Raw genomic sequence first — 17,334 nt, forward strand, 5'->3', positions numbered from 1 at the left:
AAAAGTGATACCCACCCGCAATTACATTGGTACAGTAACAGAGCAATAGAGAACAAACACTAAACAGTAGACAGAGTAGGAAAAAATAGGAACAAAATAAGAAAGTAAAATAAATAAATAAATGGGGATGGGGGCAGGACCTTGTTCACCCTTAATTTGGCCCCTGCAGTCTAAATAGGTCCCATTTAATTCGGAAGATCTCCATTTTATTTAATAATCTGTATGAAATGCACTCCAGTGCATCTAATCTGCCTAGTTGATTATACCATAAAGTAATGGGTATAATACAGGTGGCCTTTCATAGACATAGACATAGACAGCTTTATTTGTCATTTTGTATGCACAAAGTGCGTACAGAACGAAATTTCATTTGCATACAGCTTAAAAAATCAGAGTAAATTGCACTAATTTTCAGGACAAAGATGCAGCAGCAATTTATGTAAACAATTGAAATGTAAAACAATGTAACAATGTAAACAATGCATGGGAAATAGACAGTGTGCTATTCACAGTATCCAGGAGAGTATTATTAGAACCGTGTAATACGAATGTGGTACAGAGTCCATTTAGTGGCTTCAGCAGTCCAGCATTTCTGAAGCATATGTGCATATGTGTAAATGTGCAGTTATGCGAGTATGGTGCAGTGTCCATTTTGGGTTTCAGCAGTTCACAGTCCATTTAGTGGGTTCAACAGTCCAGCATTCTGAAGTATATGTGCAAATGTGTAAATGTGCAGTTATGCGAATGTGGTACAGAGTCCATTTTGCAGCCTCAGCAGTTCAGAGTCCCTAGCAATTCAACAGTCTGTACCCTCCACCCCACACAGTGAGACAGCTGGTCAGAATGCTCTCTATGGTGCTTCTGTAGAAGGTCCTGGGAATGGGTGGGGGCAGGTGGGCTCTCCTCATCCTGAAAATCCACTGAAGAATAATCCGTTTGCGCCCCAACATTAATGCAGTCTGGACCCATTCAGTGGTGTTTGATGACAAGTGTTTAATCAGAATCAGAAATACTTTAATAAGTGGGAGTGCAGAGAATGGGGGAGTGCTGGCCAAGTGGTTAGAGCAGCGTGCTTGTGCTCTGAGAAGGATGCAAGTACCCGGTTCAATCCCAACTACCTGTACTCTGGGTCCCTGAGCAAGACCCTCAACCCCCGACTGCTCCCCGGGCGCCCTACAGTGGCAGCCCACTGCTCCCCAACGGGGATGGGTTAAATGCAGATAAATCCTAGTATACTTCCAGCTGCGCCCCCGGGCAGCGGCTAAGGCTTACAGCTCCGCTACAACTCTTTGTTTGGCGGCATATTTTCATAAAATATGCCACCAAACTCGCTGGAAACCACTCATCCACCCAGCCGATCAGTTCATGATCGCCAGCGCTTACTGGAATTACGGTCATGTAGTGTTTTTGGACTTATAACCACTTCTACGCTCGATTGTTTACGCGGTCTTGGAGTATTACGAGAACCCCCGGGGGCCTGCGAGGCAGCGGACTCGACGAACAGCTCACGCCGGTGGTGAGTGAAGCGGAAGCGGTGTAGCTGGCCCAAGAAACGCGGTTGCCGCGAAGGCTTAGCAGCTAAGCTAAAGGCTAACCCATTCAGACCGCCGCTGCCAACCATCTTGCTCTCCAACGTCCGCTCACTGGATAACAAAATAGACCACCTACAACTCGAACTCTCTGCAAAGAGAGAGTTCAGGGACTGCTGCGCTCTGATCTTGACCGAAACATGGATCTACTCAATAATCCCAAACCACGCCGTTAGCCTGGAGGGGTTAGCTACGTTCCACACCGATAGACAGAAAGATCTCAGCGGTAAGACACGAGGAGGCGGACTCTGCGTTTACATCAATAACACCTGGTGTAAAAATGCTAGATTAGTCACAAGTTTTTGCTCTCCGGACACTGAGCTCATGATTATTAGCTGCAGACCTTTTTATCTGCCTAGAGAAATCACTGCTGTCATCATCACTGCGGTTTATGTGCCTCCCAGCGCCAGTGACGGACTGGGATTAAAAAACTGCCCTGGCATTTTCACCAACCAGCGGGGGGGTTGGGGGGGGGGGTCGCGGTGGAGAGACGACGACAAGTTTTGCGCCGAGTGGGGGGGAGACGTTTGCGCGGAAGCGGCCGCCACGCCAAGAAAGTTCTGCGGGAAACCCTGCATTTGGCTTATTAGTGGGCCGAGTGAAACCAAAGGCCTACAATTAACAGGGTGAAAGGGGCCGCTCACACCCGACGATCATGCCGCCTCGTGATTGGCCGGCCCAAACGGCCCACGAGGGACCGCGGCCCTTCTGGCATCTGCCCAAATGCCAGACCGTCCAGTCCGTCACTGCCCAGCACTGACAATAAAGAGGCCATGAGTGTTCTCTATCGGACAATCTCTGACATGTAATCTGCACACACAGAGGCGGCTTTCATCATTGCTGGGGACTTTAACCAGGCAAATATGAAAACTGTTCTTCGTCATTTCCTCCAACATGTGGATTTTGGAACCCAGGGGGAGAACACCCTAGACTTAGTTTATACAAATATTAAAGGCGCATTCAAGGCAGCCACCCGCCCCCACCTGGGCTCCTCAGACCATCTCTCTGTCATGCTAATTCCTGCATAAAAGCCCCTGCTGATCAGAGCTAAACCTACAGTGAGGCAGGTGAGAGTGTGGACTGAAGGAGCAATCGAGGCGCTCCAGGACTGCTTTGAATGCTCTGACTGGGACATGTTCAAAGCTGCTGCAACTTATGAGGACAAGATCGACATTGATGAGTACGCCATGACTGTGTCAGCCTACATAAACAAATGCATTGAGGACGTCAGCACCACCAAGACCATCATCACCCGAGCCAACCAACGACCCTGGATTACTGTGGAGGTTCATCGAGCGCTAAAAGCACAGAACTCAGCCTTCAAGTCTGGTGACAAGGAGGCTCTGAGGACAGCGAGAGCCAAATGAACCGTGCCATCAAGCTAGCAAAGCGGGACCACACAAAGAAAATCCAGGAGCTTTTCAACGACGCCAGCAACACCAGGAGCATGTGGAGAGGCATACGGGCGATCACTGAATACAACACGCCCCCCCGGTGGATGAAGTTGATGCTGACTTCCTAAACGGACTAAATAACTTCTTTGGGAGGTTTGAGGCACTAAATAGCACTCCAGCAGTGAAAGCTGTTCCCCATCAGGAAGAGGAGGTCCTCTGCCTTGACACTGCCGATGCGTGGAAGACTTTGAGAAGAGTCAACCGGCGGAAGGCCCCAGGTCCCGACAACATACCTGGGCGGGTGCTAAAGGAGTGTGCAGGTCAGCTGGCTGGTGTCCTCACAGACATTTTTAACACCTTGCTGGACCAAGCCACATTGCCAGCATGCTTTAAGTCTTCCTCCATCATTCCGGTGCCGAAGAAACCTCAAATCACCTGTTTCAACGACTACCGGCCTGTTGCACTGACTCCCATCATGATGAAGCGCTTTGAAAGGCTGGTAAAAGAATACATCGTCTCCAGTCTCCCCCCAACACTCGACCCGTTCCAGTTTGCCTACCGGAGGAACCGCTCCACTAAGGACGTCATCTCCTCTGCTCTTCACCTGAGCCTGGCACACTTGGAGGAGAAGAACACGCACGTGCGGATGCTGTTCCTGGACTTCAGCGTTTAACTCCATCATCCCAAAGCATCTGGTGGGAAAACTGGAACATCTGGGCCTCAGGACACCTCTTTGAAACTGGCTGCTAGACTTCCTCACCAAAAGACCTCAGTCGGTCCGGGTCGGACAGAACACCTCTGATGTCATCACCCTCTGCACGGGCTTCCCTCAGGGCTGCGTCCTGAGCTCCCTGCTGTTCACCCTGATGACACACGACTGCGCTCCCAGGTTCACCACCAATCACATCGTGAAGTTTGCTGACAACACAACGGTGGTGGGCCTCATCAGAGACGACAATGACCACGACTACAGAGAGGAGGTGGAGCAGCTGGTGGGCTGGTGCAGTGACAACAGCCTGACCCTGAACTTGGAGAAGACGAAGGAGCTCATCGTCGACTTCAGGAAGAACCGGCCCCACCTCACTCCACTGCTCATCAACAACTCAGCTGTGGAGGTGGTCAGCAGCACCAAGTTCCTGGGGGTGCACATCACGGACAACCTCACTTGGTCTGTGAACACCAGGTCACTGGTGAAGAAGGCACAGAAACGACTGCACTTCCTGCGGAGAATGAGGAGAGCCCGCCTGCTCCCGCCCAATCTCAAGACCTTCTACAGAAGCACCATAGAGAGCATTCTGACCAGCTGTCTCTCTGTGTGGTGTGGAGGCTGCAGTGCCGCCGACTGGAAGAACATGAGGAGAGTGGTGAGGACAGCAGAAGGGATCATCTGGGCTCCTCTTCCCTCCATTAAGGACATTTCATCACAGCAATATGTGTCCCGAGCCCTTAACATTATCAGAGACCCCACACACCCTCACCATGAACTGTTCTTCCTGCTACCTTCTGGAAAGAGGTTCCGCAGCATTCGCTGCAGGTCCACCAGGTTCTGTAAAAGCTTTTTCCCTGCTGCCATCAGACTGTTGAACTGCTGAAGCTATAACTGGACTTTGTACCACATTTGTCCTGCATTTCAATTGCTGTACTGTGAAATTACTGCTGCACTTTATCCTGAAACTATCCTGCAAAGTTACTTTATTCTGAAATCCACAGCAATTCACTGAAATATAATGACATAGACAGCTCCGTGATTTTACACAACCACCACGGACAAATTCCTCAGTGCACGGCGAACAATGCACAAGGGCATAACCATCCTCTCAGAAGTGAGGGGGACATATTTTGAGTGATTTATCATTCTCTTTCACCTCTCCTTAGTGGCTAAGGGACAACATAATCACCAACAACAGCAGTGCAGCACCAGGTGAGATCATAAACTGCCAAATGAAAAAAATGTAACATGAGCTGTTTGGTAAACATTCCTGTAAGCAAATTATTACTATAGAATATGGAATGGGAGGTAACAGGCTCATCAGACTCAGAATTAAATTTATTGGCATGAACATAGAAGGTGACTCAACATTAAACAAATCCACATTTTAGTCAGATGTAACAGATGTGCAAGATTAATCAAGATAAAGAAAAATGGCGTGACGTTTCACTGCTTCCTTTAAGAATGCAAATAATGCAGAAGTCAAATAATATCTGAAAATAAATATCTATTAAAGTTAGGGCTGGGCAAGTTAACGCGTTAATTTCGCGTTAATTCATTAGACTATTAACGGCGATATTTATTTTATCGCGCATTAACGCATGTTGCTCACATGCTTTCAGTCAGTGTCAGTCAGCACGCGCTGACTGCAGCGCGCTGTCACGGCAGCACTCTCCCGCTCCCCTCTCGTACATGGCTCAGCGGCGCCAGCCAATCAGCACGCAGGCTCAGCCTGGCCCGCCCACTCAGCTCTCACACAAACTTAACAAACAGCTGAGAGAGACTTACCTGACTCCGCCAGATAGATTTGCTCCGCATATCCATCTGGAAACCTTCCGTTGAAGTAATTTTGGGAAGGGGCGAAAATACTGGTTAGCTGATTGGCCTATGTTGGTGATAGACCGGCCAAATGAACCAATCAGATTCGTCGTCACTCTGTTACGAGCGACGACGAAAACACAACCACAAGCTACTCTTGCTGCTGCAGGTAAAGGCTCGTTAGCTCAGCAAAGAAATACTCTGTAATTCCGATAAAACTTGCTCGATAGCCACGCTAACGCTGGTTTCATCGGCTGAAGCCGCCATGTTGTTTAGACTGAACTGTCGCGCTTCCCGTTGCATCACACCTCAACTCGCCTCAAAGCCAACGCTGATTGGACGTTCGTTTGGTGAACGGCTCCAAATTTTCTTTAACGGAGAGTAGCCAGACTGATCTGCGAGTGAAACCTTGAAAGCTCGCGAGATCAGGATGGTCTCACGAGGCTAGAGAGAGACCGCAGCAGCGAAAAAACATGAACAGGGGAAGTAGCACCGTTCGGCTTTATTTTAATACCGTAAATGAAATCAAGCTGTATGTTTTGTAAAAAGCCGGTTCATTTCAGTGGAAACACAACAAATTTATCTAAGCACGTGAAAAAACATGAAAACGTCGAGCCCCAGAAACGGAGAGAGGAGACGAAACTTCTCTCACTGCCCCGACAGACCCACAGACGTCTCTGACTGAGGCGTTTCAGTCCTCCAGGGAACATCCAGGTAGATCAGTGGATGGATGGATGTTACTGGAGCCCACACATAACATGTAATTAAGACCTTGAAAGAACCCAGTACATATATTAAAAAGTGTTATTTAAGATAAGATAACATTAGCTAATCATTTTTTTATCCCACGACGGGGAAATTTATAGGATTAAAGCAACAGGCAGGTGCACACAACACAGACAAAATTACATAAGGATTGAAATATATAAGAGGTGGATTAGCGAAAAAACACTGAACATAACATTATTGTCAGGGTTTTGTTTACCGATGAACTCAGGACGCACACACGGAACTAAAAGTTTGAGTCTTTATTGAAAGAAGTATGCTGGGTGATGAGTGATGAAGACCGGAGGATCAGGACTGCAGAAAGTCAGGGATGTAGATGATGCCAGGAGCTGACGGCCCGGAGACAGAGAGTCCACACTTGCTAGGTGCTGCTCGGCTGCAGGCCTCATAGCACTCAGGTTAGCAGTTCATTGGAGACACCAGGGCACAGAGCTGAGCTTCACCAGGGCGGCTAGTCAGGTTAGCAGAACTTGAGAGACACCAGGGCACAGAGCAGAGCCTTTCCAGGATGGCTAGTCCAGTTAGCAGTTCTCTGGAGACACCAGGACACAGAGCAGAACCTCTCCAGGAACAAACAGTGAACAAACAGTCTTTAGAGTGACTGGCAGGACTAACCTTAACAACAGGAGCAAAACAAAGCTTCCAAGGCAAACCGGGGACTGGCATGGAGAGGTGTGGAATGATGACGGCCGAGTGCTGAACTTCTTCTTCTTCTTCTTCTGTTGTTGTTTTATGGCGGATTGGCAGGCCAACGTAAAAGGTGCATTTCCGCCACCTACTGATCTGGAGTGTGGAGTGCACAATTTTGGAAGACTACAAAATTAATCAATGAGGGAAATAAGCAAATAATAATATTAATAATAATAATAATAATAATAATAATAATAATAATAAAAATAAATAAATAAATAAAAAAAAAAAAAAAAAAAAAAAAAAAAATCTACAACTAAATCCTATTCATTGTTCCTGTATCTTTTAGGTATTTGAATAATATTTCATTGACTCTTGTCTGTCTTGTCTCATTTCCTAACAACACTTTTATTGAATTACCATCAATTCCTATCCTTCTCAACTCTTGAATTAGTTTCATTCTCTCCCTTACATATGCAGCACACTCAAAAATAACGAGTGCTGAACTGAAGGCAGAGGGAGGTTTAAATAGAGCACTTCACAGGTGGAACAAGGGTCTGGCTAATTGACTGGTAAATGATATCAGGTGTGACTGACTGCTGAGGAGGTGCAGTGGAAATGACAGAAAATAACTGATGACTGAAAACAATAAATAAAGTCAAACCTAACCCAAAAGAGATGAAAAAATGAAAATAACAGAAAAACAAAGCCAAACCAAAACTCAACCATGACAATTATTATTATTATTATTATTATTATTATTATTATTATTATTATTTAATTGTAATAATAAAATAAAAACCACAAAACCCAAAAGGTCAACAGTTTCATGATACATCAAGCTTAGGGACTGGCTAATATACAGCAGGTCAAAAAAGGCCATATTTTGGCTGCAGTGCTTGCTGTTCTCTTATGAAGAAAAGATCAACTAGTGCACTAAATTCAATAGATGGGTTGAAAATATCCAGTATAAAATAAGTGCTACAAATGTTACAACACTTTTGTTCATATGGCAGCAGAACATTAAAATAAAAGTGCTCTTTACACTACTTTTGAATTCATTCTTGGAGTTTGTAAATACAATGCGATTAATCGCGATTAATCAGGGCGATTAATCACGATTAAATATTTTAATCGTTGCCCAGCCCTAATTAAAGTAAATCAAATAATCAATCCCCTGCCCTGTCACTGTCTGCTGGCTCTCCCTTTGAGGGCTGCAGCCTGGTCTCTGCCCTGACTCAGGGCCTTCTCCTTGGAATACCTTTTACAATACAGAATAAACTATTTTAGAGTGGGAATGAGAGTTACTCTGAAATAGCAGTGAAAACCCTCTCCTCATAACTGCTTGGTTTCTCCTTGCAGGCATAAATATTTTACTCAGCAAGTTGTAACCACTCTTCACCTGTGAAGACCCAGCATCATTGTCCACTGCTGCTAGCTTCTGCTCTTCCTGCTTCTGCTCTTTCTATTGTGGCAATAAAGATTGATTTTAAATATGTGGAAAGCCACTATGAGCACAAGTTCTACAAAGAAATTAAACAGATTTGTGTTTACTCTTACCATGAACTAACTAGCAAGGTATGTAACAGAGAGGTGACAACAGTTTTCTTGTTCACTAGCGTAAAAAGATAAACTGCCATGTCATGAGTCATCATTTAGCTAACATTATCAGCAACAGCATTACTCAACAGGTTGGTTGTTGGTGATAGTTTTTCTGAAAGACGTTCATGCTTCCCTATTTAGATGAGCTATCTGCTGATTTAATTTCTCAACATGTAACAAGTCATCATTTAGCTAACATTATCCACAATAGCGTTACTCAGCTTACATGGTTTATTTAGGGGGGAAAAACTGTGTGCTTCCCCCACTGTGAAGAGCAGCTCAGCTGCAGAACGCTTCCTGCCTTCTGCTCAGAAAAGCACGTTACCGCACGTGAATAATGGATTAAACAGTCATAGCAGCTGGAAAAAGTGTGTGTGTGTGTGTGTGTGTGTGTGTGTGTGTGTATGTGTGTGGGGGGGCGAAGGGCACAGATTTGAGAGGTACCCCCAGTCCATTACGCTCATGACAATGCAGCTTACTTACACTGATGTTTATCTCTCTGCAGGAGGTAAGCTTTGAATTTCTGGAGGAGTTTTGGTTCTTTGGGTTGCGGTTCCAGCTAACTACAGCAGTATTGACCAGAATATGCAGGGCAGTTCGTGATTCTTGGTAAACGTGAGATGAGAACAGAGATAACTTCCTCTTTGTTTTGTTGCCCGTGCAGTTTAGTAATAGTGTCGCGCTTTATCTTTGGATGAAAACCTCAAACCAAAGCGCCTAGCATCAGTCCAAATAAAAAGCCTAAAAATAGTAATGAGCTAATGTTTTTGCTCAAGATTCAGCTCAGAAATGAGGTAGAAACTCTATGTAGAGTACAGACCATGTTCTCTGGAGTTTTAATTATTTATGCTTTTTTTTGTTTGTTGACATGCTGTGACCAGGTTAATTATAGTTTGCATTACTAGCAAACACTGTATTTCTCTTTATTTTGTACTTTAAAAAAAACTGTAGCAACAGCTTGTTGTTAGTAATAGTCTTGTGAAAGACCTTCATGCTTCCGTATGCAGATGACCTTTGTGGAGTTGCTGATTTCATTTCTCAACAGGACAACAGACCTCCCCATAATGCCAAAAATATCAATACCTGCGTTGTTGACCTTAGTGTCACTGTTTGATTCGCCAGAGAAATAATATGACCTAAACTAAAATAGAGAAGCCATGTAGTATAATCTGTGCCCTAAATCAACAAAACAGCCTCAGACCCCACCTCACCCCCCATCACCATGTATGACTGTATGATGTTCTTTTTTTTTTTTTGTTTTACACCAGTTTTAACGGGACACACACCTTGCTGAAAGTTCCAGTTTCATCTTACTTAGTCACAGAATATTAGACAAGAGTCTTAGGGGACCATTGAGATGTTCTTTGGCGAATGTGAAACCCACCTTTGTGTTCTTTGTGGCCCTTTTGTTCTTTAATGTTCTTTATAATTTGACGAGTCTCTATTTTGACTTTTTATAATCTACCCTGAGATTAAGTGAGGCCAAAACGGCCCAGTTTAAGATGTTGTTCTTGATTCTTTATTGAACTCCTGGACGTGTTGCCGGTGTGCTCTTAGAGTGCACTTTGTAGACCGGTCACACCTGGGAAGGCCAAGAAATTACTTGATCCTCTCAAGACGGTTTTTCATATAGATCCTATTCAGGTAATTTCCTTCTTCTAAATATAAATAAATGTTTCCCTTCACAGTCCCACAAAGGGGAAATGATGCATTGTGGTGGATGTTATTCATTATCAAGGAGGAAAGCACACTACTCATTTAATTAAGAGAAAGATCTTTGTCTTTGCAGTTTATTCAAAGGCGTGAAGCGTTTGAATGTCTCTGTCCCAACGCGGTCAGGAAACAGAGCGAGAGGAAAAGGGCACACTAAACCTTTATTCATTCTGGGTTAACACAGGAGGAGAGTGTAGACTTCATCTGAGAAAATACGAGCACACACACTGGTGCGATCCAGTTCCTATCTAACACAACTCCTGTCTGATTCCTTGGTTAAAGAGCACACAATAATTCACTCTGTAAGCATCTGAGCTTTTTTCACACGGGAAACTTATGCAGGTGAATCTAGCCAAGATATGATCAGTTACATACATCAATAAATGTTTCCAAAACAGCATTTAACCCATCTCTCATGGAACAGTTGGCTGCCTACCAGGTAGCAATCTGGGGTTGAGAGTCTTGCTTAAGGAGCCATGGTGGCAGTCTAACTGTATTCTTGCAGCCTTTCTCAGAACACCTGCTAACTAGACCAAAACTCCCCCTGAAGTGATACACTCTTCCTGGAGTGGTACAGATCAGGAAGTTATCAGGAACGTGTGTGGGAGCTGAATCAGAACCACAATAATGTGGTTAAGCACTATTAAGCAATAAATTATGAAGGGGGATTTTCTTTCAAAGAGCCAGCTTTGTGTGGATTGCTTCTTTCAATCAGTGCATGAAACGATCGCTGTCGAGCTATTTTTCTATTTACTCAGGCAAATTTGGTTTGTATTAACACTTATTTGTTTATATGAAACTTTTAAACTGACAAAGAGCAACACAAAACACATTAACACATTTTCAAAGCACTGTAAATCAGTGTGTGTACTAATCTAATATGGAAAATAATTACCTTTCCAGTGATATTATAATCTAATAAGACATTTAAATCATGCTGCAAAAACAAGTTTATCTACCGTAATTGTTTTCACCGAACAAATTCCAACACAGGATCCAAAAACAACGCCTTCCTCCAACTTCCTCATTTTAAGAACTGGTTTAGTGTCTTTGCCTTTTTATCTTGTAACTAAGATTTTTCTTCTTGTTTTAGTGCGGTTTCCACCGATATTGACCAGGCATCATGTCAGGCCTGGATGTTGACCCAGACGACATGATGTAGGCAGAGGCAACAAGAACCTCTGATGCTAAAACTACCCACTTTAATCAACTAGTATACAGGAAAATGACTTGGACTTTGTTGAAGGTATCGGTATGACTGACTGAAACCACTTTCGGTTGGTTTTGGAGGTTGATAATGATTTAATAACCCGCCTCTTGCCCCATGACACCTGCAGACAGGCATCAAACCGTGCGCTGACAGGGTTGACCATAGACATTATATAGGGAGACGCCCCATGGACTGGTGCTGGTTATTACAGCTGACGTTTCAGCTTGGCCACCATCTTGGATGGGTCTCTCCCATGCCCCCAAAGCATTTATTTGTACTGAGTAAGATGTTTGCCCAACTACAATAAATCTCATAACTAACTGATTTTTTTTACACGGTTGGGTTTGTTACAAACAGTTATGATACAGGATTCTGTTACACATTTTAAAAAGCATGTTGTAATGCTGAAATACGTTGTTTATACAACATAAATGTATCCTCTTTAACAGACAGACATATGGCATATCATTTTTTTACTATGTTTTATGCTATTTAACAGGCAGACATGTGGTATGGCATATTCTTAAATATATAAATACATCTGTGCTTTCATGCTGAAATACTTTGTTTTATGCTCTTAAACAAAGTTAGATGTGGTATTACACATTAATACATGTATAAATTAATACATTTTATATTTTATAAACAAGTCAGTTTGTTCATTTAAATTTATTTCACTCTCTCACATTTCACTCTCTCACATATCCTGAGCCTTCTCTACACGGCAACAATAATTTCTTCATATTTGTGCGTGCTGTACATGCACACATGCACACACAGTTTTTAAAGGCCTGGAAAAGCGTTCTTTAAAATTTCCAGGTCATTCCAGTATCTTACACTACCTTGCTTGCAGCTAGGACTGGAGCTTTAGACTGTTGCATGTGTTTGTTCTCACTAACTCCAGGCTACTTAATTTGGCAACGTGATTCTGCCTTGTTTTGTGAAATACGGCGATAATAGATAAATAAGCATTAAATTATGGTCCATCTGTTGGGTTTCTGCATTGTTCTCACCAAATAAAAACTCAGCTTTAGAACCAATCTCAGCCTAAAATGGTGATCTGCACCACATGATCTACTCTAAATAGTTAATTCTGGTTATTGGAATCATAAGCTGCAAAGTTGCTCCCTCTGCGTTTACCTTCGTAAGCGTTCCAGCACGTCATGAGGCGCCTGCATACATAAAGTCTATGGGGCTGATACACTCTTCTCTATTTATTCACATTGTGCAATGGCCGTATATAATACACTTCGCTTTGAAGCCACCAGTGGCCATATTGGTACTCCCTATGTTCATAGAACAACGATGATTTTCTCATGTTCGGGGGTACATAACTTTTATGTTATGTACTAAAACTATCAATTACTGAGAAACTCACAGACACACATATATATATATATATATATATATACATATATATATATATATATATATATATATATATATATATATATATATATATATATATATATATATATATATACGTATTTCACACAGTCAGAAGACTGCTTGTTGTTGCAACCAAATCCTCGGCAAAATCAGCAATCCATTGAATAAATAGAGATCAGTGGGCTGACAGTCAGGATGGGTGGATAATGTGTTAGGTACTGCCACCGTGTGTCTGAAAGCAGGTACTGTTTTCAAATTTCTCAGCGAAAGACCCAAACTGCTCCTTAACTAAAAAATGATATGAACCACAGAACGCACATCTTACCACATTTCCTGAAAAATGAAAAATATATAGTGATAATACTAAAACAAAACATACACTGGAGAAAATATACAAAACCCAGATAATAAATGTTCACACCGAACAAAAAGCAACACGATGCAAGGGGAGAAAGGAAACAACCTAGAGACACAAAGAACACAGAACAGCCTTGACCTGCCGAGCCATCGGCTTAATCAGGCAATTTGGGAGCCACGTCCACACCTCAAACTTGTTGCTATCCTCCTCAAATCATTTCGGAACCATTTTTGCTTTGTTGCAGCCATGAAGGAATATTATTTCCAACTAAGTAAATGGTCTGAATAAATAGATAGACGGATGTCAAGCTGACATCCACATGGAAGGCAGGAGTCAAAGTTCCCCAGCAGACAAATTGCCCAAACTATCAATCCCACTGCCTTCCCTGGTTTGCCATGTGTTGCCCTGGTAATAATCTGTCCTAACTGCCATATTAGTGGTCCTAATGTCCTAATTATGTGACAGTTTTTTTATTAATAATTTATGACTGTTATTCCAATCTCGTTCAGAGCTGAAGCAGCCTGTTGGATAAGAGGTAAAACATCTTGGAGAAAATAGAAAAGTCTAGCTGCCTTCTTAAGCATCTCTGAGACTTTGGAAATCTACATTTACACATTTCCATAAATGTGTGACTATAAGTAACACATCATAGGTAAACCCCATCTACTCCCTCCACGGTCCTGATGCCAAACAATGCAACAAGAATAGAGGTCTCACAAACATTTAATACCTTTACAAAGCTTTTAATTTTCTATTTTTCAGCGTTGAAGTGTCCGGTCCAGGGTTTCTGACTAAGGTATTTTGAGTTTTGCCTTTTATTTGAATAAAACAGAAAAGAACAGAAAAGTGAAACCATAACTTGGACTCTCACATCAAACTATTTGAAAACTCTCATATTTCCTATCAGGCTGCTATTTTTATTAACGTGGCTGATGAATTGCACAGCATTGTGGCGTCATTTCTAAACTGTCACCACACCCTGGTCGCTGCTGACTTAAACCAAAACAACAAGTTTCTTATTTCCTGCTTTTCAACGGAGTAACTGCAATCAAATTACAGATGACTGTGTCAATAGTTTTGTTTTCATATGTTTTTTTTTTGTTCCGTCTTTTATTATTGTGACATTGTAGCTGATTTTTCTGTTTAAATGTTTGATTTTGTGGGTAACTTATTTAAAAGAGTGAATTCTATTAATGTATTTGTGGAAGATTCCATCCATCCATTTTCTTACTCACTTATCCCTCATGGGGTCACGAGGGGTGCTGGTGCCTATCTCCAGCATTTCAACAGGCGAGAGGCGGGGTTCACTCTGGACAGGTCGCCAGTCTATCACAGTTGTGGAAGATTGAATCTGATTTTTATAGTGGCTAAATGGAAGACTCCTTCTGAGGGAAAAAACACAGAAAGGCCACATCCGTTATAAAGGAGAACGGCAGGAAAGAATTACCCATCATCCAAGCTGTAGAATAAAAGGATATAAAGTATTTAGTATTTAAAAAAAGGAAGCTGGAGGATGGCTCATCAAAAGCGGAAACCACAGGAATGACAAACATTCAGAGGTTGACAGGTAGACATGAAGATCTAGTCTAGCTGTCAGAGCAGACAAAGGATGACAACAAGCAACTTTTCTCTTTCACCTTAAATTTTTTGTTACGTCCTTTTGAACAAAGCCCCCTTTTCTCTGAATAAGCTGTTTTACAAAGTTTTTTTTCTGGTTTATGTAGACCAGACAGGTGTGGTTATGAATTTAACATCTCCATCCTTTGGACTTGCAGATTAGCCTCGTGAGACCATCCTGATCTCGCGAGCTTTCAAGGTTTCACTCGCAGATCAGTCTGGCTACTCTCCGTTAAAGAAAATTTGGAGCCGTTCACCAAACGAACGTCCAATCAGCGTTGGCTTTGAGGCGGGTTGAGGTGTGACGCAACGGGAAGCGCGACAGTTCAGTCTAAAGAACATGGCGGCTTCAGCCGATGAAACTAGCGTTAGCGTGGCTATCGAGCAAGTTTTATCGGAATTACAGAGCATTTCTTTGCTGAGCTAACGAGCCTTTACCTGCAGCAGCAAGAGTAGTTTGGCTTGTGGTTGTGTTTTCGTCCTCGCTCTGTTACGAGCGACGACGAAGCATGTTGACGAGTACGTCATATGCTTCGTTGATCTGATTGGTTTATTTGGCCCGTCTATCACCAACATAGGCCAATCAGCTAACCAGTATTTTCGCCCCTTCCCAAAATTACTTCAACGTAAGGTTTCCAGATGGATATGCGGAGCAAATCTATCTGGCGGAGTCAGCCAGGTTACTTGCAGATGGCTGCTGCAGATTGGAAACTAGGCGCCATACTTTTGTTTTTATCATTAGATTCAACCAAGCTGCAGCTTTTTGCCCTTGTGTCCAACCAAACACCTGCCTTTCTATTAGAAGTGAAATGGTCCTTCTGGTTTCCTGTCGAGCCACACCGCGAGCTGGTCTGGCTACCAAAGTGCAGTCCATAGTTATCTTGCAGTTTGTTTGCTTTATTGTTAATGTCAAAACACACTAGACCCGGTTTAGGATCCGATCCAACAAAAATGAATCAGGAAAAAGTGAGACACGGTGGTAAAACATGTTCGCTTTAGGGGGAAATAGCAAAGTCAAATCTTCTACGTGCAATGGAAACATTATATAACAGTAAGCTAAAAAAAAAAGAAAAAAAAGTAAAACTGCTGTCTTTGAGCTTGTTTGGGCAGACACAGCGATTTTGTGATTCATGCCACACCGGCTTGTGTTTAAACCGTCAGGATTTTTGGCATATATTCCGCCGTGATTACTCTACATTGCAAATCTGGCGATCTATAGTGAACAGTTGGACTCACCTGCTGTGTTTGGGCCTTACCCCTTTAAAAGTGACTAGCACTTTTATAATTTCTTTAAGCATGGAAATTGCGTCACCTGACAAAGTTGGAAAAAGACTTGCGACAGGTTGTTGGAAAGGTATGACTCTCCACCTTCCAAGGATCCCAGCCATGGGGGCAGAGCATAAACACATCTGTGTCCTGAAGCATTATTCTGGAAGAGTCTACCTTGTTTGATAGACCTTTAAATGGCATCTTCTGTGTTTAAAGAGCTGTAAAATCATGAGTGAATAAAATAATTTCAGGAATTGTCTTAGAAACATTAAAAGCCTCCTCCTTTGAAGAATTTAGAGAATAGAAATTGCCATATTTGAACTACTTTTAGAGAAGGTGAAAATTACGCACCTCCCTCTAGGCCCAGTACCAGGCCGGTTGGGTTTAGGATTATATCACGAAGTTTAGAGGAAAGTTCAACCTGGCAGACTCACCCCACACACCTGCATCCACTGATTACCTCTTCAAGCGTCCGCACGCCAGCCAATCTCCGTCAAGTCCTCATCCTACCATCCCACAATACTGCTTATAAGGCTCTTCACTCATGGATTCTCCTGCTCTTCAACTGAGCTTCGGCATCAGAAACAGCTGTATCATGTCCGACTTTGAGTCTGATAATCTAGCCAGATCCCCAAGCTGTCTCATCTCGGATCCGCTCCTGCTTCCTCCATTTCTGCACGCAGGAGCATTCACATGACAAACCGCCTTGATGCTACTTACTCAGCTTCCCGGCTTACAGCTTGTGGTATTTCTCCCTCTCATCCACCTCACCGCCCTGTTGCCATATGACGACTCCTCGCCCTGTAACGAGTAGTGCTGGAGATCCCGAAATTCAGCCGGACACAGAGCTTTGTTTTAAAAAGGTTTAATTAAGAGACTTAGACTTAGACAACTTTATTTGTCATTCGGTATGCACAAAGTGCGTACAGAACGAAATTTCGTTTCGTACAGCTTTTGTAAATCGCAGTAGAAGTTAAATTACAGTTTTAGGTGCGGCAGAGATTTAGAAGTAAACAGTAGATGTTAAATATACAGTATACAAACAATTGAAATGTAACAAAAAAGAGACATTATTTATGTACAATTTGTGCAATTTTAAGACTAATAGATGAATAGTGGCAGATGAGGCAGGCGAGCAGAACCAGACTTGAAAAGGGACTGACAGACAGAACCAACTTGACCAGAACCTGTAGACTGAATCTTGACTTACAGCCACCGATGTGTCTCCAGCGTAAGCAGAGCGGATAACA

Source organism: Fundulus heteroclitus, chromosome 22 (assembly GCF_011125445.2).
Source record: "Fundulus heteroclitus isolate FHET01 chromosome 22, MU-UCD_Fhet_4.1, whole genome shotgun sequence".
NCBI classification, from domain to species: Eukaryota; Metazoa; Chordata; class Actinopteri; order Cyprinodontiformes; family Fundulidae; genus Fundulus; species Fundulus heteroclitus.